General features: G+C 42.2%; 1 protein-coding gene and 1 long non-coding RNA gene across 4 annotated transcripts in view; one reads left to right on the forward strand and one right to left on the reverse strand.

Annotated features, from left to right (window-relative positions):
- The window catches only part of DPP6 (dipeptidyl peptidase like 6), a 1,158,816-nt gene that overhangs the window by 642,752 nt on the left and 489,678 nt on the right, over window positions 1-26,386 (reverse strand). The window lies entirely within an intron of this gene.
- On the forward strand, window positions 13,783-15,204 carry LOC128928482 (uncharacterized). Its single transcript, XR_013524130.1, has 3 exons — window positions 13,783-13,867; window positions 14,187-14,369; window positions 14,926-15,204. It is a non-coding gene; the product is annotated as an uncharacterized LOC128928482 (long non-coding RNA).

The raw sequence follows: 26,386 nt of genomic DNA on the forward strand, positions 1-26,386 counted from the left end.
AGAATTCAAAACAGTCATAGACCTGACTAAGGGTCAGTCTGCTTTGTGTTCATATCATAGCTGGCAAATCTGAACAATGTGAGTGACCAAATGCCCGCCTTGCCTGGGAAGGCAGCTCCCTGGTCTCTGTCTCCAGCCTTGGTTCACCATTCAACAGAAGGAATGTAACAAAAGATGAGCTTTATCTCAAATATTCCTCCATTTCATTTCAACCCCTAACCCCCCGCCACCACCACCACCACACACGTACACACACGCACAGACATGCACACAGTTTTTACCCAAGAATGAGTCTCTCTACCATGAAAGGCCAGGGCTAGACTGCACACTGCAAGCCTTGGCTTATACATCTGTTATTTCATTAGGTGTTCTTGTTCGTATTTGAACCACACTAGCACCATCTGTGATGGTTAATATTAACTGTCAGTTTGATGGGAATGAAGGATGCAAAGTATTGTTCCTGGGTGTGTGTGTGAGTGCGTTGCCAAGGGAAATTAACATTTGAGTCAATGGACTGGGAGAGGCAGACACACTCTCAATGTAGGCACCACTGGATGTAATCGACTGCCAGCGCAGCTAGAATAAAGCAGGCAGAAGAAGGTGGGCGAGGCCAGCTCGCTGAGTCTTCCAGCCTTCTTCTTTCTCCCATGCTGCATGCTTCCTGCCTCAAACATCAGACTCCCAGTTCTTTGGCTTTTGAACTCAGACTTACACCAGCGGCTCTCGGGCCTTCAGCCACAGACTGAAGGCTACACTATCGGCTTCCCTACTTTCGAGGTTTTGGAACTCGGCCTGAGCCGCTACTGGCTTCCTTGCTCCTCATCTTGCAGACGGCCTATCATGGGACTTTACCTTGTGATCGTGTGAGTCAAATCTCCTTAATAAACTCCCTTTCGTATATACATGTATCTTATTAGTTCTGTCCCTCTAGAGAACCCTGACTAATACAGCATCTTATCACCCCAGGAGACCTGCACAGCCTTGCTGACTCTGCCTTTTAGGTGGTCAGTTCCTTAATGGCTCCATGCCTTTGCTAGTTTCTCCCATAACTGTTTTTCCATCATCCTCGGGGCATAGCATTCGCCAAAGTCCATCATCTTCCAAGCCATCCGTGCTTTTCCTCTGAAATAAGTGGCTCTCATGAAATATCCTAATGCTAATTTGGGCAGATACACTACGCCTTTCTTTGACAACTTTCTCCCAAGCTGCTATACGGCTCTCTCTAATTATTCTTGATCATTAAGGGAAGATCAACTCACACATAATAGCATTCCTGCAGTCAGCCAGACTCTGGCGAAGATCTTCTCATTTGCTCTGCAAAACACCTGGTATGATTATTCCTATCCATGAATGAAGAAACTGGGGCTCAGACAGGTCCCATAATTTCTGGAAGTCCACTCGCTTGGCTGGAGCTTGTCTTTAGGACCACGGACGGCCCTTTTGAATCTCAGCACTGCCCACATTGCATCTCAAAACTCCTAGATGCTGTTCTCTACGCATTCAAGCTTTGGAATGTTGGAACTGATGGACTAGCCTGTGTGCCTCCAAGCAACCACCACCGTCAGAATGTACCCCGCCTCCAGCACGGTGCCTTCAATCCTGGCTCTTCTATTTTCTCGCTTCTTTCCTTTGTCTTGACGGGGACTTCGTTCCGTCGAGAGACTAATTTTTCTCTTTGCCAGGTATAAGCCACCAGGGAAGAATGCATTTAGAAACAGACAGACATTTTTTCCATTAAATAAAGCTGTCCGAATTCATCTTTGGGAAAGGCATTTCTTTCTAACTAGGTAGAAACACCCGTTTTTCTATAGTTCCCACATAGGATCAGAAAAAGGAAGGAAATTCATTTGTCTCCTACTTGAATTCACAGGCAGAAAATGAAGCTGACCATGCCTTTGTCAAAAGCTTCTGAGATAAATTCTCTGGGCAATGCACACCACTATCCAGCCCCAGGACACACACCCACATGCCCTCCCAAATGCATGCCCACGCTGCAGGTGTCAACATGCACAGACCATGCATGTTTCCATTAAAGGAGATGGCATGAAAAAAATGAGAACCAAGGCTGCCGGTACAGACTCCACCGTGCAGACTCCAGAGGATCTGAGGCAAAATTCTAGCAGCTCGCCAAGCTTCTGAAATCATATGCGAGATTGTGTGCATGTGTGTAGGAAGTTAGAATAAATAAAAGGTTCCTCTTCAAAGCTTTCCTCTTGGTTCATTACGAATAAATAATAGTTTCTTTCAAGGTTAATTTACTTTCAAGCTTTTGCTAATAAAGTAGCTGTTGGTCATAAGAAAGTAGTACGTGCATCCTGTATTCCTGGTTCTTACACTTTCACCTAGATACTTGCCCTGACACGCCGCGACAAGCCCAGGCAAGTCTTAGGTCACAGCTTATTCTCCTTCCTTACTTGGAAAGGTTATGGCTTCTCTAAGCATTCCTCAAGTTACTTCCCCTTTTCCTTTGTTCTCCTCTGCCTTTACCTCTTTAGAAAATGTCCAAGTTTTTAGCCAATCGGGTCAAGCATAGAATGTGAGGTTCCATTCCGGCCGATGGAAACTGGACACAGCAGTAGGGTGACTGCATCAGGTTATGAAAGTTATAAATGTCCCCGTCTCCTTTGTTCGGGGGTGCTCCCGTGGCAAGACTGCTGGGGAGTTGCACCCTTCCTGTAGGAGGTAAACTAGCCTTGCTGAGTGACCCATGGTCTCTCGTTGTGGATGCTTCCCAACGTTATAAACACATTTCCAATATGTGTGTAGTCTTATGGGAAGGCATCTGGGGACAGGTCCCATGACATTCTACACATTCTCAAAAGCCATGACCCACAAGAGGCTGTGAGTAGCAAAGTTTTACCTTGGAATCACAGAAAAGCTCCCCTCCTCCCCACCGCCAAGACAAACACAAAACAAAATCTCTGAAACACCGAAGCATGATTTTTATAAAAGCTGAAGGAAATACTCATGAAAGAATCAGGATTCTTCGATACTTAAATTTGCTCAAATATCTTAGAGAGAAGGACAGAACACTGGATGTTGGCAGAAGTAATTATTTGTGAAGTTGTCAGATAATCTTTTCAAAAGCAGTTTTGTTATCTCCCAGACTAATAGTTTCTCTGGGTTAATTAATAGGTTAATTGATATTTTTCATTCTCTATAAAATTAAAGCTCCTTTCCTAAAGAAAGTTAGATTTGATTTCTAATAAAAGATAGGATGCTTGTCTTTGACGCACAAAACCAGAAAATGGCCTCCTGCTAGCATGTTGAAAGAGAAAGCTGCATTTTTACTAAGCTGTTTTACCCCTCAGTCCCCTGAGTTTCCTGATGAACACAAGTGCTTTATGTCATAATCTTAAATGGTAACAAAAAGCAGATTGTGATCACTGTCAGCCCCACCATGAGTTTTCAACACCCGGAGGTCCCCAGATTCTTATCTATGGCTCTTAGTGCTACCTTATTCATAGCTATATTCTAGGATCTGGGTAACCCAGTTTTATAATTCATAGGCTTAAAGAGAGGAGGCACATGCTAAGACATGTCCCCTTTTTCTTTCCTCAAGGTAAAATTTACATACAGTGAAATGAGCAGATCTTAAATGTATAATTCAAGGATTTTTTTTTTTTTTTTTTGAGACAAAGTCTCCCTCTGTTGCCCAGGCTGGAGTGCAATGGCACAATCTCAGCTCACTGCAACCTCTGCCTCCTTGGTTCAAGTAATTCTCCTGCCACAGCCTCCTGAGTAGCTGGAATTACACAGGTGCATGCCACCACATCTGGCTAGGTTTTGTATTTTTAGTAGAGACAGGGTTTCACCGTCTTGGCCAGGTTGGTCTCAGACTCCTGACCTCAAGTGATTCACCTGCTTTGGCCTTCCAAAGTGCTGGAATTACAGGGCAGGAGCCACCATACTCTGCTGATTTTTGTATTTTTAGTAGAGATGGGGTTTTTGCCATGTTGGTCAGGCTGGTCTCAAAGTCTGACCTCAAATGATCTGCCGACCTCCACCTCCCAAATGCTGGGATTACAGGAGTGAACCACCACGCCTGGCCCTTGATGATTCATTCTAGCAATGTCTTTTGATAAGCAGAAATTTTTATTTTGATAAAGTCCAACCGATCAATTTTTTTTTGGTAGAAACTTTTTGGGTTCTAACTGAGAAGTCTTCATCAGCCCAAAAGTTGCAGCATTTTCCAATCTTCCACATGCTTCATAGTTTCAACTTTCATATTTAGATCTATGATCCATCTAAAATTCATTATTGTGAGGTAGAGGTTAAAGTCGATTTTTCTCCATAGTTTCATCTAGCCGTTCCTGCTTTATCAAAAATCAGTGGTTGTGCATGTGCATGTCTAATTCTGACTCTTCAGAAATGAGTTCCGTTGATTATTTGTCTTTTCTTATGCTAATACTACACTTTTTTTTTTTAAGATGGAGTTTCGCTCTTGTTACCCAGGCTGGAGTGCAATGGAGCGATCTCGGCTCATGCAACCTCCGCCTCCTGGGTTCAGGCAATTCTCCTGCCTCAGCCCCTGAGCGGCTGGGACGACAGGCATGCGCCACCATGCCCAGCTAATTTTTTGTATTTTAGTAGAGACGGGGTTTCACCATGTTGACCAGAATGGTCTCGATCTCTTGACCTCGTGATCCACCCGCCTCGGCCTCCCACAGTGCTGAATACTACACTTTATTGCTATAACTTTAGAGTAAATCTTGAAAACAGGCTGTGGAAGTCCTTGAAATTTTTTCAAGACTGTTTTAGCTATTCTAGGACCATTTAATTCCTGAGCAAATTTTAGAATCTGCTTGTCAATGTCTACCGCCTTGTTTGAATTTTCACTGACCTTGTATTAAACCCAGAAATCAATTTCATGAGAACTGATATCTTGACAATATTGATTGTCCTCATTTATGTAAATTGTCACCATTATTTGTCAGTTTTCTATTTTAATTTTTTTTTTAATTTTTTATTGCATTTTAGGTTTTGGGGTACATGTGCAGAACATGCAAGACAGTTGCATAGGTACACACATGGCAGTGTGTTTTGCTTCCTTTCTCCCCTTTACCCATTTGGCATTTCTCCCCAGGCTATTCCTCCCCAACTCCCCCCCAAGCTGTCCCTCCCCTTTCCCCCCAATAGACCCCAGTGATTAGTACTCCCTTCGCTGTGTCCATGTGTTCTCATTGTTCATCACCCGCCTATGAGTGAGAATATGCGGTGTTTCATTTTCTGTTCTTGTGTCAGTTTGCTGAGAATGATGTTCTCTAGATTCGTCCATGTCCCTACAAAGGACACAAACTCATCATTTCTGATTGCTGCATAATATTCCATGGTATATATGTGCAACATTTTCCCAATCCAGTCTATCATCGATGGGCATTTGGGTTGGTTCCAGGTCTTTGCTATTGTAAACAGTGCTGCAATGAACATTCGTGTGCATGTGTCCTTATAGTAGAACGATTTATATTCCTTTGGATATATACCCAGTAATGGGATTGCTGGGTCAAATGGAATTTCTATTTCTAGGTCCTTGAGGAATCGCCACACTGTCTTCCACAATGGTTGAACTAATTTACACTCCCACCAGCCGGGTAAAAGTGTTCCTATTGCTCCACATCCTCTCCAGCATCTGTTGTCTCCAGATTTTTTAATGATCGCCATTCTAACTGGCGTGAGATGGTATCTCAATGTGGTTTTGATTTGCATCTCTCTCTATTTTAATTTTTTCTTTCACATTTTCTTCTCTCTACTTTCTAGAGGTTTGTTTTGGATTTCTTTTTCTAACTTCTTGAAGAAAAAATTTTAAAAACAGACTTTATCCTTTTTTTTCCTATTTAAACAATGAAAGCTACGAATTTCTCAAGGAGCACTACTTTAGCTGTATCCAGAAAGCCTTGACATATTGTTCTTTCATTACAATTTACCTTAATATATATATTAACTTACCCCTGTATTTTCTTTGACCCATGGGTCAAGAGAGTACTGTTTATTTTCTAAACATTTTGTTCTTTTTCTAAATATCTTATTGTTTTGAATTTCTAATTCAATTTTCCTGTGGTTAAAGGACATAATCTTTAAGACTCAATATTTTGCTGGTGTTATATTGTATCAACATAATGTGAGTTCTACTTGCACTTTAAAATATATATATTCTGCAATTGGTAGGATAATCTGTAAATGTCAACTAAGTCAAGATGACTATGTACTTTAAATATTCTAAATACTTACTGAATTATGTCTAATTCTTCTAACAGTTACTGAGGGAGATGTTAAAATCTCCAAATATCTGTGAATTCATCTAGTTGTGTCAATTTTTTACTTCATGTATTTCAAAGCTCAGCTACTGTACATATACATGTTTTTACTTTTATATCTTTCTAATAAGTTAACCATTTTATTATTATCAGATATCTGTTTTCCTCTGACAATATTCCTTATCTTGAAGTCTACATTTCCTGATAGCAACAAAGCCATAGCTTTTTTATGCTTACTGTTTTATGGTTTATCTTTTACTATTCTTTCCTTTTCAACCTATCTGTATCTCTGTATTTAAAGTCAGTCCCTTGTAGGCTGAGTGTGGTGGCTCACATCTGTAATCCTAGCACTCTAGGAGGCTGAGGTGGGAGGATCACTTGAGGTCAGGTGTTCAAGACCAGCCTGGTCAACATGTCGAAACCTCATCTCTATCAAAAAAATTCAAAAAATTAGCCAGGTGTGGTGGTGCATGCCTGCAATCCCAGATACTCAGGAGGCTGAGACAGGAGAATCACTTGAACCTGGGAGGCAGAGGTTGCCGTGAGCCAAGATTATGCCATTGTACTCCAGGCTGGGTGACAGAGCGAGACTCGATCTCAAAAATAAATAAATAAATAAATAAAAATAAAAAAGTGAGTCTCTTTAGATATACAGTTATGTCTTGAATTTTTACCTCTAAACTAATTATCTTTACTCATTGGGGATGTTTAATTAATTTGCATCTAGTGAAATTATTAAAAAGTTTAAAGTTTCCTATACTTGTATATTTTTCCATGTGTCCTATTTAATCTCTATTTCTCTATTCCTCTTGCTCCAATTTCTTTGGGGATAATCTAAGAATTTTAGCATTCAATTTTCAACTCCTTTGTTAGCCTTTTAGATATACCTCTTTGCATTATTTTTTAATTTGTTCTTCTAGGGATTACAACATTCATCCTTATCTACTCATAGTTTACATACAGTTCATATTATATCAATTTACATAAACTTAAAACATTTATAACAGTTTAATTCCAGTTAGCCCTGTATCCTCTATGTTGTTATTGTCGTACATTTTAGAGTCAGGTATATTCAAAACAATGAAGAAACAAACATACAGAGATTTTCTAATTATTAGCATACTTACTGTTGTTGCTATTCTTCCTGTCATCTTGTAATTATAATGTTCTGGTTTCATTTTCTTTCCTCTGAAAGCTTCTTTTTACTGTCTTTCAGCATCGGTCTGCTAACTCTAAATTTTACTGTTTGTCACTTATCTGAAAATATCTCTATTTTGACCACAGTAGAGGATATTTTTGCTTTATATAAAATTTGGGGTAAATAGAGTTGTATTTTTTTCTTCTTTCAGCACTGCAAAATATTATTCTGCATCTTGTTACAAGAACTCAACTGTGAATTAGAGCTGTTTCCTTGTATATGATGTGTCTTTTCTCTCTAGCTGCTTTGACAATTTTCTCTTTTTGTTAGAGTTTCAGTAATTTGGTTATCATGGGCATAGGAGTGATTCTCTTTGTTTTTATAACACTGGGGTTTCTTGAAATATAAAACTAACTATTTTTTCACTAAATTTTAGAAAAGCTTTATTATTTTACAATTTTTTCTCACCTCTGTCTTGTTGAGACTCAACTTACACATATTTTCACCACTTGGATATTGTCCTGCTAGTCATTGAGATACAATCATTCAATTTTTTTTTAATTCTCTGCTTTTCGGGCTGAATAATTCTCTTGATCTGTGTTCAATTTGGCTAGCATTTCTTCTCCCATTCTTAATTATTATTGTGCCCATCTACTACATATTTAAGATATTTTCAGTTCTAAAATTTTATTTCTTATAGTATAATTTCTCTATTGTGAATTTCCCTGTTTACTCATTATGACCATGCTTCCATTTAATCCCTTGGCTATATTTGTAATAAATGTCTTAAAATTCTTCTCTGAAAATTTCAACATTAAGAGCATCTTAATCTCAGAGCTCATTTCTATTGACTGTTTTTATCCTTGATCATGGGTCTTACATTCATGTTTCTTTGAAACTCTAGCAATTGTTTTAAATTTTATTCTGGATACTATAGATAAAATGTTTTCATGATTCTAGATAATGTCTTTTTAAATTAAAAGTGCCTTGAGTTTTGTTTTGGCAGCAGGGAAATTGCCAATTAATCTTTTTGGTCATATTGAGCTTCATGTTTTTTTCTTTCACGGACATGAACTTATTCTAGTTATGGACTAAGGTGTGGCCCTTATTCTAGGGTATAGCTTTTACTGCTATGGTGTGGACTTTCTGAGGTTTCAACTGAATGCCTGACTGAGATGCTCAATGAAGTCTCTCCATCCTGGCTGAGATGGGGCTCCAGCATCTCTCAGTGGCGCACAGCAATAATGCCTTCACTCATTCCCAGCCCTGCTGAAGGTGACCACTGCTAGGTCCTTTGTACTGTTGCCATGACATGGGCAGCCCTCGGCCAAGAACCAGCAATGAGTCTTCATCAAGACTCTGGAAACCCTTATCCTCAGCTTCTCCTCTGGCACTCGGCTCCCCAACTCCCAGCTGCTTCTGAGACCACAACTCCAATCTCCTTCTCAGGTCAGTGAGGCCGTAGTTCTGCTGGAGATGTGCAGGGAAGTGTCCCAGGCAGAGTGCTGGGGAAATCTGAGCCTCATCTCCCATGTTTTCTTTCTCTCAAAGATTACAGTTCTGTGTTGCCTGTTGTTTAATGCCTTAAAAGACTTGTCATGCACATTTTACCAACTTTACAGTTGTTTATGCCAGGAGGGAATGCCCAATGCCAGTTACTCTGTCAGAGCTAGAAGAAAAGTTCACTGTCAGTTTTCATGTGCTAGCCTATGTGGATATATATAAACATACACTAGCCTGTGTGAATATATATATATACATGCACACATCACCTCCTAAAGTCAGTGTTACCAGAGTTTACATTCTACAAAGTCTGCCAGTAGATCTTGTCTCTGCTTCACACTATTAGTTATTTATGGAGTGCTGTGGATATACGTGGTACTCCAAGAGCCCGAGTGAAGTCAAGAGGCCTGCTCCAGGGCGTGTACATGCCAAGGTCAGACAAATCAGAAATGGTAGGTCGCAAGACTGGATAAGATTTCAAAGGTGCCAGGCTGGGGCATGCACAAGTGACAAGTCCCTCTGTTGTTTCAGAGAGCATCTCAAAGAGGAAATGAAACACAAATACTGAAAATCCCAGAGTGACTTCTGAACCCACCAACAGCTCCTTCCTGTGTTCTATCACACTGCCTTCCTTTCTTCAAGTTAAAAGAGACCGAACCATCACATGCAAAAAAGTTAATTAAATTTTACTAGAAACTCAGCCCTCTGTGAATGCCAGAGGAAGATAAGTAGAATGAGTGTGTGGGGTGGAAAACCAAGAGATGACACAGGGCTATATTTTAGAGAAATGTAAGAAATGGCTCTTTTCTGCAGTTTTCACAGAAACTTTTTCGGTTAGCAGACAATCTCTTTTTAACTTGAAACATAATATGGGAAATGTTAGACATGTGTTACCTTCAGGGGAAAACTCAAGATGTGATAACTACTGGGCTGCATGATATTGAGTCAGAAAGTAATATAATTTTGAGGAAGAATACATTAATCAATATAAAAACAAATAAAGAGGGATTTTGGAGTAGATGGGGATCGAATTGGATTTTTTTGTGGGGGGGGGGGGCAGGTTCTCACTTTGTTGCCCTGGCTGGAGTACAGTGGAGTGATCACAGCTCACTGCAACCTCCGTCTCCTAGGTTCAAGTGATTCTTCCACCTCAGCCTCCCAAATAGCCAGGACCACAGGTACTCACTACCACACCAGGTGTGAGTCACTGTGACCTGCCAGAATCGGATCTTTAAGAACACTGAGAATTTGGATAAACAGGAAACACAGGAAGGTCCTCTCCTATTTAGTACATTTTAAAGGAAAACAAAATTATGAATATATTTGTCTTCCCAAATGTGGATAAAAGTCTCTCTCTTTGTCTCTCTCTCTCTCTCTCTCTACACACACACACACACACACACAAGCATATTGATATTGAATCACCCACTGTATGGTAATATGTTTCTATTTGTGCCCAATCATTGGTGCAAAACAGTCACCTGATAAGAAAGAAGTTTTTAATCCATATTGTCATCAATGGAACTTCGCAACATTCTAACAAGTCACATAATGACTGAGAACAAGCTAGCCTTCTATTCATAGGTTGAATTCCTTAAATCACAACTTTTTGACCCAAAGTATATTGGTCCAGGCCACCAATAAATCATAAAAATATCCAGTATATTATATCATGTCAAGATGGAAATAGTGCCCATTTCAAATGAACCAAGTGGTCGAACCTCACTGTCCATCCTACATAAAACCCACTGAGAGCAATGAAGAAACTGTCGTTGTTGATATCCTGATAAGAGAATGCTGGAGTTATCACCGTGCACATTACCAGGACTTGCAGAAATGGAGTCAACCCTGAAAGAAATCAGGTGGAAAACCGAATATGAATCTCAGGATAAATCCTTTCTGTCGGCAGGTTAGACTATATCATCAAACTGGGAATATTCAGGGAACATTGATTGGAAACGGCATTAAATATGAAGGCTGTAGGATTCCAACATCTCTAACATATGCTCTATGTTCATGATTTTACAGGAGATAGTTATTTGTGATATCCTAGCAATTATTTAACTCTTTCTTGCCTTGGCTGAGGCGTGGGATGGAAGATGGAGAGCTTAGTGGTCATTTTCTATTCCTACTCTTATTACAGAAGGAAAAGCTTATTGAAAGACAAAAGCCTGTCGACTGTATTCAGATGAAATCAGTGTGCACAGTCAGGCAAGGCTCGTCGGTTAGGAAAGAGTGGATTAATTCATCCCTACTACTTGACCTTGATTTATGTGGCATTCTCCGGAGGCAACAGAGGTAATCTATGCTAGCAGTATCTTAAAATACGACTAGAATCACCACACTGGACATAAACTTAGCTAAACACAGAGATGAAAATAACGAAGAGTTGATCCCTTTCCTTTTAAAACCTACAACAAAAATAATAAATACAATTCTGAACAATTTTACAAAATGCATACACAATTAGTTCTTGAACAATGCAAAAGTTTGAGGTGTTGAACTTCCGAGCAGTTGAAAATCCTTGTATCACTTTTTTTTTTGACAGTCTAACTCTGTCTCCCAGGTTGGAGTACACCGGCATGATTTTGGCTCACAGCAACCTCCACCTCCAGGTTCAAGTGATTCTCCTGCCTCAGCCACCCAAGTAGCTTGGATTACAGGTGTGAACAGCCACGCCTGGCTAATTTGTTTTTGTATTTTTAGTAGAGACAGGATTTTACCATGTTGGCCAGGCTGGTCTCAAACTGCCTTGGCCTCCCAAACTGTTGGGATTACAGGCATGAGCCACCGCACCCAGCCCTTGTAGTATAACTTTTGACTTGCCCAGAATATAACTACTAATAGCCTACTGTTGACGAGAAGCCTTACCAATGACATAAACAGCTGATGAACACACGTTTTCTATGTATATATACTGTGATCTTACAATATAATAAGGTAGAGGAAACAAAATGCTATTAAGAATATCCTAAGGAGAGAAAATGTATTTATTTTTCATTAAGGAGAAGTGGGTCATCACAAAGATCTTTATCCTTGTCATCTTCATGTTGACCAGAATGAGAAGGATGAGGAGGAGGAAGAGGAAGGGCTAGTCTTGCTGTCTCAAGGGTGCCAGAAACAGAAGAAAATCTGCATACAACTGGAACTGGCCAGTTCGAACACGCATTGTTCAAGGGTCAACCGTATAAGGAAGATGCTAAGAGCTAAGACACTAGAAAGACACGTTTTGGGGGTTGCTTTACCATTTTCCTTGAAAATTCAGGACCTCAATTCCATATGAGAAATCAGATGCTTTCTAAGGGAGTACAGATGGTCGATGGGAAAGTATCTGAAGCTTGTGATAGGCCCTGGCCATTCTCCCTTTCCACTAAGAGCTTATAAGCCAAGTGTTCTTCCGGAGCTTGCTAGCAAAACGCTGGCTAGGCCTCCAGCGTGCATTTCCTTTACCAGATGAGCCACCCCAAAGCACAGTTTAGCTTATCTTTCAAATGGATCAATTGTTTTTTTTTTTTTTCAAGAACGATAATAATTTTGTGCTGCTCAAATCAAAGAGATACATATATTTGAACACTGATCTGTCATTAACTTCCAATATGGCACCGGGGGGAAATCTGTTAATGTCTCTGGGGGGAAATCCGTTAATGTCTCTGGTGGGAAATCTGTTAATGTCTCTGGTGGGAAATCCGTTAATGTCTCCGGGGGGAAATCCGTTAATGCCTCTGGGGGGAAATCTGTTAATGTCTCTGGGTCTTGGGTTTTTAACTCGTAAAATGGGGATAGTAGTATTTGTCCTATGGATCTCAAATCATTTTCATGAGGATCAAGAGAGAATACTTTTAAATGTGGAAAGAAATATTGAAGGTATCTACAGCATAATAATAAGAGAATCTATTCCCATGTAGGTGCAAATAAAAACAGAGCATAATGATTCACAGTATGGACTCCGGAACCAGTGTGCTTGGGTTCAAATCCCAGCTCTGCTACTTCCTAGCCCTGGGCAGTGGCTGTCTTGGTTTGCTGGCCTGAATCATGATAAGGATGGCAGTGCTGTTCTGACTTGCTAGACTATTGTGATACTTAAATCAGATACTCCAATCCAACTCTGACTTAGCCAGTTAATCAACGCTAGCCAGCTATTGCTAACACCATCTCATATTATACTCTATTTTATTTTAAAGGAGAAAAATTTTACACCCCTTCTGCATTGTTAAGGTTTCAGAATAACTCTTCCTCTTTAATATGTGTTAATATTGTTTCAAAACCCAAAATTCAGACCTCAGGAAAAGTATGTATCCTCATATTTGATAAGAAAATAATATTCTTGGCCTCAGCCGTCAAACACTGCCTGAGCACAATAACAGAGCAAATGAAAATGTTATTTATAATCCCAAATATCAAACTGTTCCCCAAAGTGACAAGATCAATATTGCAACTCAGAGCTTTCCTGTCACTGGCAGATGGTGTTATTAAAAATAAGGGAAAAGGATCCCTTAGACATCTTCAGTGTCCTCCTGGAATATGAAGCTATACCTTCTGCTTAGAGGAGAAACTCAGTAGCAGCCTGTCCCTGGGATCCTCTCTTGGGCATGAGCTTGCAGAGGGTGTCTTCAGACATCCCATTCTCTCTGCATGTCAACAGCTGCCTCTCTGGTCAGCTTCCCTGCCCAGAGATGGACTTACAGGTTCCCAGGGCTCCCCTCAGCAGGCATACGACACTTCTTTTTTTAACAAGGTATTCTTTCAAGATGTACTGAGGGATCATCCACTGTGGACCCGACAATTCCATTTCTCTTATGATGACTTTAATGAGTGTCTGAGCATTTAGGAGCAGAACACAGATCCCTGAAGCATCTGCTGGGCCAGGACTACATTAATTTCTATTTTAGGAGCTGGAAGGAGGAGAAGAAGGAAGAGAGGAAAAAAAGAAGAAGGAAGAGGAGAGTTTTGGATGAAATGGTGTGGCTCTTTGGTAAGTGGACAGTGGAAGGGGAAGCCTAGTTCAGGGAAGCTGCGACAGTGACAAGACCCCAGGTGAGATCAACAGGGGACCAGGCACCTGGCTGAGGATCTCCCAGTCACTAAGTTGTTTCCTAAGCCCACTGGGGCCCAGATGAATGGCCTGTAGCACACTGTAAACCTGACACTAGGTGTCAGACCCCTGGAGGTGAAAATGGGGCACTCTATATTTTAGAATTGAGTTGTAAAGACTTTTGAACTGACCCCCTAAAACTGTTAAAAGTGGCCACCCTAAAGTGGTTTGGCTCATTCCCCCTTCCTTTTATTTCCAGATGATTTGTTTGTGTTATCCCATGTAAACACGATACTACAGGATTATTCAAGATGTCAGAACTAGCCACGTCCAGGGCAGGTTTAAGGACTATAGGACGAAACACTGTCCCTAAACTACACCCCTCCTCCTCTGAGTGCTGCCTGAAATCCTGCCACCTGCTGCAGATGAGATTCATGTCAAGGTATGGGCCTCCCCTCAAGCCCAGTTACAATATTTTAAATCATCACTGGTTGTTTAGACCTCAGTGGGAAAAATTCTGAGAATGTCTAAGTGTGGGTTTGGATGGAGAGGAATGTGGATGAGACACAGGGGTTGAATACAAGTGTTGGAAATTTTGATGGGGTGAGGCTGTGGAGGGAGGATGTGCAATGGAGACACCCATACTAGGCTGGGAGGGCTGAGGAACCCCTCCGGGATACACAAGATCCTGTCTCCTTACTTTCTTACTGGTCTTTCCAATTTCTCCACCATGGAGCTTCTGTGCAAGTGCAATAGAATAAAGAATAATAGAAAGCAAGGTTATCAGTGATGAAAAGCAATTTAATATGATCCAGGCATACTGACATCAGGGAGACACACATGACTACAGATTTCTTTACACCTGGTCATAGACTGAGGCCTTCCATGAGTCCACAGAAGGAATGGACTGGCCAAACATGCAGGCTCCCTATGGGCCACCTCACCTACGTACAAGTCATGGTTTAGTGAGAAATAAATGGCTATATCTTCCCTAGCAGGACAATTCCACCGATCATCCAAAAGAATGAAGAGACTCTTTCATCAAGGGCTAAGAAATTATCCTAAGAATTTAAACTACTCTGAGATCACTGGTAAAAATCCCAATTTTTGTTTCATAAAAATACAGGGGAAATTGTGTACTTGAGCTTTCTGGGCATTTGTTTGTAATAAATTGAAGCATTTAGTAACTTTAAGGTGAAATGCCTGTACGTGCAGGCTGATGTACTGTGTGACCTATTTATATTTAAAAGCAGAATATGATATAAAATATTTAGCTTTTAAGAATATTTAAAATGTAGCAGGTATAGTTTCATGTGATTTAATGGCTTATTAAATTATTAAATTTAACAAGATTCCTGTAAGTTTGGTATTATTGTTAATCCCATTTTAAAGATAAGAAAACTGGCTGGGTGCAGTGGCTCATGCCTATAATCTCAGCAATTTGGGAGGCCAAGGCAGGCAGATCACCTGAGGTCAGGAGCTTCAGACCAGCCTGGCCAACATGGTGAAACTCTGTCTCTACTAAAAATACAAAAATTACCTGAGAATGGTGGCACATGCCTGTAATCCCAGCTATTTGGGAGACTGAGGCAGGAGAATCGCTTGAATCCAGGATGTGGAGGCTGCAGTGAGCCAAGATTGTACCACTGCAGTCCAGCCTGGGTGACAGAGTGAGATTCTGTTTCTAAATAAACAAATAAATAAATAAAATAAAGGTAAGAGAACTAAGCTAAGGAGGTGTTATTAGTTGCCCAGGTAATACACATAAGAAATGACATGGCAAACTTGGAATCTAGGCTGTTTAAATTCAAAGCTCACACTTTTAATTATCACTTAGAGTTGGTTTCTATAGCAAGGAGGAAAAAATAAAAAAGGAATTCTCTAGCTTTTAGAACAGCAAAGTGGGCAAATCCCAATCCATCCAAGCACACTGGTGATACTAGCCTATGTGGAAAGAGGCCGTAAAGCACTGGGTAGTTATTTGGCATAAGAAAGGAACAAAGTGCTGACACAGGCTACCACCTGGATGAGCCTTGAAAACACGACGCTCAGGGAAGAAGCCAGTCAAAGAAAACACACATGATAGGATGCCATGTGCAGGAGCCGTCCAGAACAGGTGCATCCACAGAGTCACCGCAGATGCCTGGCAGGGGCTGGGGACATGGGATGTGGAGTGACCCCTAAGGGGCACAGTTTCCTTCAGGGGTGACAAAAATGTCCTAAAATCCTTTGTGGTGATGGTTGCACAACTCTGTGGATAGACGAAACAGTGTTTAATTGTATGCTTTAAATGGGTGAATTTTATGGTAAAAACCACATCTCAATAAAGCTGTTACCAAACCCATCATGCAGTGGCCCTGTCGCATCCCTTACAAGTTCATTATCAAGGTTTTGGAAGAGGGGCTGAAGGAAGGCGCAGGGACCCCAGGCCTCCCGTGGCTGGCTCTGTTCCACGCAGCGGCTGTGTGAGGTGGGAAGAGCAGAGGCCCAGCCCACGGGAACCAGTCCTGGAAGGGGGAAGGAGATGGTGACCTCCACCCAGCCCGTTCCGGGTGCAGACACGATGCCACAGCACCTGTTGGACCCTCACAGCAAGTCCAGATGAGCTCATCTCACCAATGAGAAAACCCATCTTCGGAAAGTGTGTGTGCATGCGCGTGTTGGGTGTGCGCATGTGTGTATTGAGTCTGTGTATATGAGTGTGTGGGTGTGTTTAACTGAATAGTTTGCCCACCCAAGTGATAATATCTAAGCCCCTCAAGTCCAAAGGTGGGATCCAAACTCATAATTAAGAGCCTTGGAGCAAACTCTACTGAACAAAATGCCTGGCTTTTGGGAACCTGAAGGTGATGTTGGTAATGGCTGCTTCTGGATGAGTGTTTAGCAAATTAACCACAGAGAGAGGTGTTAGAGGTCAATTGTCCTTGGAATTTTCTGGGAAACACCCAGCTCAGAGATGGAAGTGTTCTATCATCACTGAAATCTGATTACCTCCCACATCCCAAGATGTCAAATACTACTCATAGGTTGTCTCCCAGGATTCTCTTATATGACCAGTGGGCAAAGCACCAAAGCTGCCTGAATGAGGAGACTCATTTTCAAATCGTCACCTTCTTCCTGCTGTTTCCTCTGTTGGAACCCTCCTTCCCGTTGAAAGGCTACGTTGGCCGCATTGTCCAAACTCAATTCACTGCTTCATCACCTTGCAGCATACCTGGCATCCTCTAGCCGCCCTAAATATGCTTTCCATAACTGACTAAATAGGAAGGGCAGGAAATATGATTCTCCTTTTCTACCCTTCTCTTCCCAGACCAATCCCACACTCCATTAAACATTCAGCTCAACTTTTCTGTGAAGCCGTGCCAGAGTAATCCAGCCCACAGCCTTTCTCACCGTCTAGAAGCATGAGCATCATGGTACCTGTTGCATATGCAAGTTCTGCTTTGCCTCGCTTTTTACTTTTTCTAAAGTATTTGTTAACTAGGGATATTGTAACGAAGTCCTAGAGACCAGGAAGCTTGGACAACAGAAAAGTTATCCTCTCACAGTTCTGGAGACAAGAAGCCCGAGATCGAGGTGTCACCAGGGTGGTTTCTTCTGAGGCTGTGGAGGAGAATATGTCCCATGTCCTTCTCCAAGCTTTCGGTGGGTTGCTGGTTGTTGGAGCAGCCCCTGATCTCCGCCTCCATCTCATACAACATTCTCCCTGTGGGTGTCTGTGTCCAAATTTCCTCTTTTCACAAGGACACCAGTCACATTACATTGGGGCCACCCTTATGACCTCATTTTAACTTGATTACCTCGGTAAAGATCCCTAGTCAAATACAGTCACTGGGGGTTAGGACTTCAACGTATGAATTTTGGATGGGCACCATTTAACCCACACCAAGCACACCTAAGATGTCATTCTCTAATAAGCTCCTTAGCCACTGGTGCTGTGTTCTCTAAATACTTTGTGTCACTGCACTGATGAATAGATTACTGAATGAGCAAACACATGAATGCTTGCAGAAGTCCCTTCCCTCACAGCTACATCAAATTTAAAACACCATCCTACTCTTAACCTTGGCAGCAGAAATGCTTCCCATTCTATTCCAGCTTTTCTCAAAAAAATAAAATATCTGAATTCGACTCTCACAGACTACTCGAACTCATAGCTGGTAAGACTTACTATTTGCAGTTTCTTTCTGGGAGTCAACAGTTTCATTCGTGAGTTTCTAAGTGAAATAATTCTAACCATGATTCTTTCTTCCAAACAGAGCAACTGGCAATGACTTATTTTTGACACGAGCAGGAAATTTAGTAATCTGTGATATAAACAGTGAGATGAGCTTGAGAGCCTCCTTGCAGACTCTAGCACTTCATGGCTCCTTGCTTCTTCAAACTCTCATGCCATCTACTTCCATCTGCATTCCTTCTGCATTGTATATCATTTATCTCAGCTGTTTTCTGCTGACTTTTGGCTTCTGACTGCTTTCCCTACACTTGGCAGCATCAAGATACAAACACAGATATAGCTAGAGGAACAGCCACAGATACCCTGATGCGAGCTCTGCAGGCAGGATGTGTGAAGTCCGTTAAATGTCTGGCAGGACACAAGGTTTTCTCAAACTATAACAGAACAGGTAACATAGAGACCTGCTGCAAAGGGTATCAATGTGGGATGGTTGCCCAGTGGCCACCCTTTCTCACAGGGCCATTTGTTCTCCATATACAACCTCCAGGATTCACAACCAACCTTATGGAAGGCAAGAGTCACTTAAGCAGGAATAACTTATCAAGGTGCCCTTAACACCCTTCCAGTCCAGGCAGGTTCTCTCATTCTGATGGTACTTATCTCCTTTCCAGGGATTGGGGCCCTGACACCCTGACAACACACTCCCTGGGGACTGGGAGCTTGCTATCCGTAGGTCACTCCAGGAGAAGTCCACTTGCTTGAGCTTCCAAGTGTGCCTACCAGCAGAGTCCGTTTCTGGACTCTGGTGTTTGCTGTGACACGCTTTTCCTGGGCCAGGGAATCTTTCTTTTTTTTTTGAGAGGGAGTCTCAATTTGTCGTTCAGGCTGGAGTGCAGTAGTGCAATCTTGGCTCACTGCCACATCTGCCGCCTAGGTTCAAGAGATTCTCCTGCCTCAGCCTCCTGTGTAGGTGGGATTACAGGAGCATGCCAACATGCCTGGCTAATTTTTGTATTTTTAATAGAGACTGGGTTTCACCACGTTGGCTAGGCTGGTCTCAAAGTCCTGACATTGTGATCCGCCCACCTCAGTCTCCCAAAGTGCTGGGATTGTAGGCCTGAGCCAGCCGCCCGGCCAGGGAATCTTGACTGCTGTTTCTTGGCCTACACTTGACTGGAAAGTACCCTATCCATTGAAGATCATGCCTGCCTGTTAGACAGACTAATTTTGTTCAGTACCTGCCCCTTCACTATCTCACCTCACCTCACTCACCCCATCAGCCTGTCCTATCCTCTTAGGTTCCTTCCCAAGTCCCGATTGCTCTCCACTGGCCCAAAGGTAAGTATTGTCCCTGTAGTGCTGCACCATGAAACAGGAGGCTGTTCAAGCCTACATCCCCGCCCAGGTGGCCCCTAACACACAGCAACCCTGTAGTCTCTGAATGCGAAGCAGCACCATGGACAGTTCCTCCCTGGCCGGTAAAGTAGAATTAATTGCCACTCTCCAAGGAAGCCTGTTGACCTCAAAGGCTGTGAGGATGCTCAAATACTTGAAAATCATCAATACACTGCTAGCAACCTTTCAGGGAAGCACGTGGGAGCAGCCCACAGTGGTGGCTGTTTCCTGGAGCCTTTGGGCTGTCCTCAGTCACTGATAGGTTTTCTCTCATCTGTGGCTGCTGCTCTAGGAGAGAGGGCTCCAGGTAGTCTTGAGTGCAGGTAGACACAGAGAGACACAGGAGGGAGACAAATGGGGAGCAGAGGGATGAAGAGGGGCATGGGAGTGGCACTGGGGTAGGGGACATAGAGGCTTTTCATGGCACCAGCAGATCTCAAGGAGGTGCAGCAGAGCCTGAGGGCCATTGACATGCCTGGCCTTTGAAAATCATCCTTACACATGAGTGCCACCCTTTCCCACAGCCTCACACTCAATAAGTCCATGCTGTCATCAGAATTCAGGTCCTGCCTAAGCTGGCTCCCACTTCTTGATAGAGGGTAAAAGTCACCTCTTTGGAGATCACAAGTGGCTCACACAGACTTTTTTCGTTCACTGCCTTGCCTCAACTTCCAGCACCTTAAGTTCAAACATTACAGAAGACAAGGCAAAGTAATGAACACAGGCAGCATTCAGGAAAATAACTGTAAGGTTTTACTGTCATTCATGTTAGACAGAATGTGAACTTTTTCGTCATGTTACTTATCAACAATATTTCTGGGATAGAGACAGCAATTCCCAGAACTGCGCTGCAGGTGGTGCCTTGTGGAAGGAGCCTGGGAGCTGTGGGGGTGAAGAGACTTCACAGGCTTACCCTGCTGCCCTGTCCGGCAGTAAAGATTCCAAGTGGGAGAGACCCGTGGGAGAAAAAAGAAAGTGACATCTAGAGAGGCTCTGTGGGCCTGCAGAAATGGGCCCCAGGGATCTCTGGATGCTTCACTTGGAAACTGTATGACCTCAGACAATTTCACTGCACCTCAGTTTCCTTATCTGTAAAACCGGAATCCTCCTAGCATTGCTGAGGTATAAGGGAACAATGCCCACATGGAGCTGTGTGCAGGAAAGGTGGTCAGTGAACGTTTGTGATGGAAGTGTCCATTCCTCTGGTGAAGTGGGCAGGTGCCCAGCAGCATGGTACCCGCAGGCTGACTCATTAAGGCAGCTGGCCTTTTGCTGGGGTGGCCAGAGACTACTGAGAAAATCTGAATAATCCAGAAAGGTCTGGAAGCAGACCATCCCCCTACCCTCCACTGTGCAGTGCAGAACTGCCATGGAGAAACCCCAAAAGGAACACCTCTGCTGTAGGAAGGCAAATATGGGCAAGGTAACTGACTGGTAGTGGGGAGAAGCAGCTTCTCTGTACATGCAAACACTTAAATGTTTGTTACCATATTCTCTGAATGCATTAGTAAACTCTGTTCCTGAATTTCATATTCCTTAGAATGCCATGAACAAATGTCTGGGAAATGCCTGCACTAACACACTGATAAGAGGGTTGAAATAAGAATGACTTAAAGGAGAGAAGGATTTTATGTCATGTTTTTACGTGCACGATTTTATTTTAAGCACGGTGACAAGCCCGTGATGACAGGGTTGCACCCCACCTGCTCCTAGCCTCCACAGCCTCCTCCACCCACTGATCAGGTCCCAGCCCCCAGATGTAGCCTGGTCTCTAGGATCAATCCCGACCTGTCAGAAAAGACCCAGGGGTGCCACTCCAGGCCTCTGGGCCTCAGCTTCATGCCCCAGTTGCTTTGTGTCTGGCTCTGCCTTCCTGATCCGTTGGTTAACCGGCCATCAAGCTTGGTCCTCCTGATCCTGAGTCCCTGTGTTGACAATATGACCATGACTCAGCCTTGGGATACTAGAGGTCTTCTCTAATTGTGTCCAGCCACCCTCCCCTGATCTCTGATGCTGCCCACCTGTCTGATTTGAATTTTGCTGGCTTCTGGCTTCCCAGTCATGAGGCTCTGCCCACTCCTTGCACCGGTACTGTTATTCCATGCCGTCACCTCCCAGTGCTTATAGTTGCCATAACCACCTCCTGTTTTTTGTTATTAGACCTAGAAACAGGCTCCCAGGACTGATGTTATCCTGACACCTGCATCGTGGCTCTAATCACCTGACTGATGCACTGAAGGAAGTACTTGACTTCCTAGGAGGCTCCTGATGTCCTCACACACAACTTGGACAGAGCACCCAAAGCTGTGATGCTCGATGTGCCTGTAAGAACCCTCACTTCCCAGTCACAATAGCCCAGTGTTTCTCAGCCACCTCTCATGCCACAAAGAAGGGCAGAGACAACAAACCACAGTCGTGCTGGCTATCTCCGTCCATGTCAGAGACATCATTTCCAAGATACAAGTCAGGGTGATCCAGGTCAAATCTGCAATCCTAAGATCATGAGTGAAGAGGACCCTGTCAAGAATGTGGGAGGGATCTACCCTGATTCAAGTTTAAAGCAGAGTTGAAAATAATGAAACAGCTCAATATGCAAGAAGAATCAAACAGAGGTGGTATTCAAATTGTATCTTTCAAGAAGTCTTACAAATGTCAAAAATAAGTAATTGTCAATTACAGTGCTCTGAAGGGAATGGGTGAGATGAAATACTTTTCTTTACAGTAATGCAAAAATACACATTATCATTTTATGCACTCACAGCTTGAATAGTTTGGATTGATTTATGTTTTCATAGACTTTGTTTTACTTTAAATATACTCTTCATAAAGCAGTTTGTAGGTTAGAGCAGTGCCTGGTGCTCAGGGCTCATTCAGTCAATGTTTCTGAGTGGCAAAATGACATGAACCTGAAAATCTACAAGGCTACCTTTGGATAAACCACAACCTTTGTCTTTCAGTGAGGAGGTGAGAGAAGCACCAGGACTGAGAGAGATGGCTGAGGCTCAAACAGCTTTGGGGCTATCCCCAATCCTTACATCTAACTCAGGGGGACACTGGGCAAGGCCCTTCACCAGCCCTTCAACTGTGAAATGACGTGGTTGGACCAGAAAACACTCAAGTCCCTTGTGACTCTCATGGGCTATGACCCAGGTTCACAGCCGGGGAGGAGCTTTAGCTGGGATCCAAAGGCACAAGACCCAGGTGGGAAGGAAGCTGCGTCAGTGCCTTCAAGATGAGGAAGTCACAGCAACAGGGGGAAAGAAGGCTGGAGAAACTCATCTCTAATGACAATTCTCTGCATCTAATCATGGTCTATCATATCTCTTCTTTTTAAGAACTGAGAAATAGGTTGTTGATTGTCATTCTTTGCAGAGCAACTCTTTACCTGCTTCCTATTAAGGGTGGGGAGCATAGCTTATTCCTCTTGTCTTCCCACAGAACTTGCCATTTGCTTGGTGCATACCATCAGATCCATATCTGTGTGGGAGAATGGGAGAAGACAGGAAGGAGGGGTGGGAAGAGGGTGCAGAAGAGGAAATGTGGGTACTGTAACTGGTTCTCAGGTGGCCAGTTCAGATCTTGCACTCTTTCCTTTGTGATGTTCAATTCTCAAACCAGAAATATTTTTCTCTGATCTCTTTATAAGGTTAAAACATTAAAAAATATATATTTTGAAACCACTATTCAAATATTAATATGTAGGTTCTTCAAAAATTCATGAAAAATGCATATTATAAAAACAAACTATGCACAGGTTTCAAAAATATATTTTGCACCAAATAAGCTCGTAATAATTTGTTATAACATGTCTGAACAGGATCTAGTTTGATGCATTCAAAAGATAAGACATCAGTTTGAAAAGAACCTCCATCAGAGCAACATGAATTCTGCTAAAATTGAAGCAAGGAAAAACATCAAATTTATGGTGAAGCTTGGGTGGAAGAAGAGTGGAATCATCGAAGCTTTATAAAAAGTTTATGGAAGAAATGCCCTTCAAAAATCAGCAGTTTACTAATAAATAACCTGTTTTAATAGGCAACAAGATGATGCTGAAGATGAATCCCTCAGTGGCAATCTGCTCACATCAATTAGTGAGGAAAAAACTCATCTTGTTCATGCTCTAATTGAACAGGACCAACAATGAACAGCAGAAACAATAGCCAACACCATAGATATCTTAATTTGTTCAGCTTATACAATTCTGACGGAAAAAATTAAAGTTGAATAAACACTATACTCGATGGGTGCCAAAACCCTTGCACTCAGATTAGCTGCAGACAAAAGCAGAACTTTCAACGGAAACTTTCAACAAATGGGATCAAGATCCTGAAGCACTTCCTCAAAGAATTGTAACAGAGAGAAAACATGGCTTTACCAGTAACATCCTGATGACAACCACAACTACGGCTACCAAGAGGTGGAAGTGGTCCGTCCAGCCAGAGCAAAAGCAGACCAACCAAGAGCAAGCTTTTTGGGATGCTCAAGGCATTTTGCTTGTTGACTTTCTGGAGGACCAAAGAACAATCATGTCTTATTATGAGAGTGTATTGAGAGAGTTGGCCAAAGCTTTAGCAGAAAAAAAAAAAAAACCTCCCAAGAAGGCGTCACCACAGAGTCCTTATGCACCAGAGTGTTCCTACTCACTCACCTCATCAGACAAAGACGATTTTGTGAGTTTCAATGGAAAATCATTAAGCATTCACCCTACAGTCCTAATTTGGCTCCTTTTGACCTCTTTTTGTTTCCTAATCTTAAAAAATCTGCAATGGGCCCCTATTTTTTTTCAGTTAATAAGGTAAAAAAGACTGCATTGACATGGCTAAATTCCAAGGACCCTCAGTTCTTTCAGGATGGACTCAATGGCTGACATCATTGCTTTAAAAAGTGTTTTGAACTTGATGAAGCTTCTGCTGAGAAATCACGTTTATGTTTTTAATTTTATCCTTTAGGTCCACTTTTCCATGAACGTTTGAAGTTCCCTCATATATATTATTAAAAAATCATTTTTAATGCTAATTCAGATTCTCCTTTGGTCCCTGCAATTATGAGCTTAGGGCAACATCTTAAGTTCTTACTAAAATGAAGACAAATGGATTCTTTCCTAATTCCCATTTCCCTCTGTCAGCCTGACCATCTGTATGTCTTCTGGCACCATTTGAACCCAAGAGGTATCTTTGACATTTATCTATCAGAACAAAATAATGACCTATTTGAAACAAAATTTGTGTCAGGTGCTTTTATTCCTATTTTAAAATGAAGGACAGAGTACTGGTCTGCTTTGTGGCTGAGGTGAAATAAATTGTGCATCAACAAATAAAATTAGTTAAATGAGGACTTTGAGGAGGTTTGATAAGCCAATGACCCTTGCAGAAGGGAAGGATGGAGGGATTATTTGCAGTCTCTTCAGTGTTGGGCTAAACCCATCAATTTGGCTTCTTTCGTGGGGACAAAAGTCACTCCAAATTGTTTTTAAAATGAAGTGTCAGATTCACTCTGAAGTACACAGGGGGAATTCCTGGAGTATAAAAACAATTTGAGGATTATTGATCTTAGGATCCCATTTGATTATTAATTCTATTAAGCTTGGGCTATGGAGTTCATAATAATATCTTTTAAATTTGCCGTTACCAGTGGAATAAAGAAAAATACTCTCATGATATTTCTGAATGGGAGATTGATTTCTCATCCACTTATTTTCCTTCTGAAATTTCTAAGCAGGTTAAATAAATTGCAGCTTTAGTGAATGAGATCTGCGTCATGGGGTAAAAGGCAGGCAGAGAGCAATTCCTAAGACTTCCGCGTTTTGCCTGGTGATCCATTCAAATAGCCGGGTTTCCACCCTGTGACCACGACACTGTCTGCCTTGCAGTCCTCCAGTTTTGAATGACAATCCCCCCAAATAAGCCTTACCTACCCGAACCTGTCCTTGTGAAACAGGGTGGTAAAGTGCAGGAAGATGTCAGCAGTTTAAGGGAGAGAAGCAGGGTGAGGGGCAGGGTGAGAGGAGGAAGACCTCTTAGGTACATCTGATCTGCCACAGTGCTTTAAACTTTTGTATTATTAATGTTAGGATTGTGATATAAGCAGATAACATGAGATCTACTATCTTAAAATTGTCAGTGGATAGTTCAACATTGTTGACTATAATCACAATGTTATACAACAGGTTTCTAGAACTTATTCATCCTGCATAACTGAAACTATAACCACGGCCCACGGAAGAGCAGCTCCCCACTTTCCCTTCTCTAAGCACCCCGGCAACCACCGTTCAACCCTCATCTAAATGGAATCACATCCTATCTGTCCTTCTGTGATCGGCTTATTTCACTCAGTAGAATGTCCTCTAGGTTCATCCATGTTGCAGCATACGGCAGAATTTCCTTCATTTTTAACACTCATTAATATTCCCGAGTGTGTGTGTGCCTCGTTTTCTTTATCCACTCATCTGTCAGTGGACATTTACATGGTCTCCACATCTCAGCTACTGTGAATGGTGCTACAGCAAGCCCAGGAGTGCAGATATCTCTTTGAGATCATGATTTCATTTCTTTTTGACAAATACCCAGAAGTGGAATTACTGCAACATATGGTAGTTCTATTTTTTATTTTTTGATGAAACTCTGCAGTTTTCTGTAGAAGTTGCAGTGTTTTACATTGCCACCAATAGCACAGGGCTCACTTTACCATGTATTATCTGACTGGATACTGGAAACTGGTTGAAGGAGACTTATTCCATTCTTTAGGTGTAAAAGAGAGATTCAGGGAGATAAGGAACCTCCTGGAAGTCAACGGCACGTTATTGACAATTGACACCTGACTCTAAGCCCCACCTTTCTCTGACCCTGAAGATCACTTACCACTGAAATAAGCAAATAATTATTCCTCTC

This window comes from Callithrix jacchus, chromosome 11 (genome assembly GCF_049354715.1).
Source record: "Callithrix jacchus isolate 240 chromosome 11, calJac240_pri, whole genome shotgun sequence".
Taxonomy (NCBI): Eukaryota; Metazoa; Chordata; class Mammalia; order Primates; family Cebidae; genus Callithrix; species Callithrix jacchus.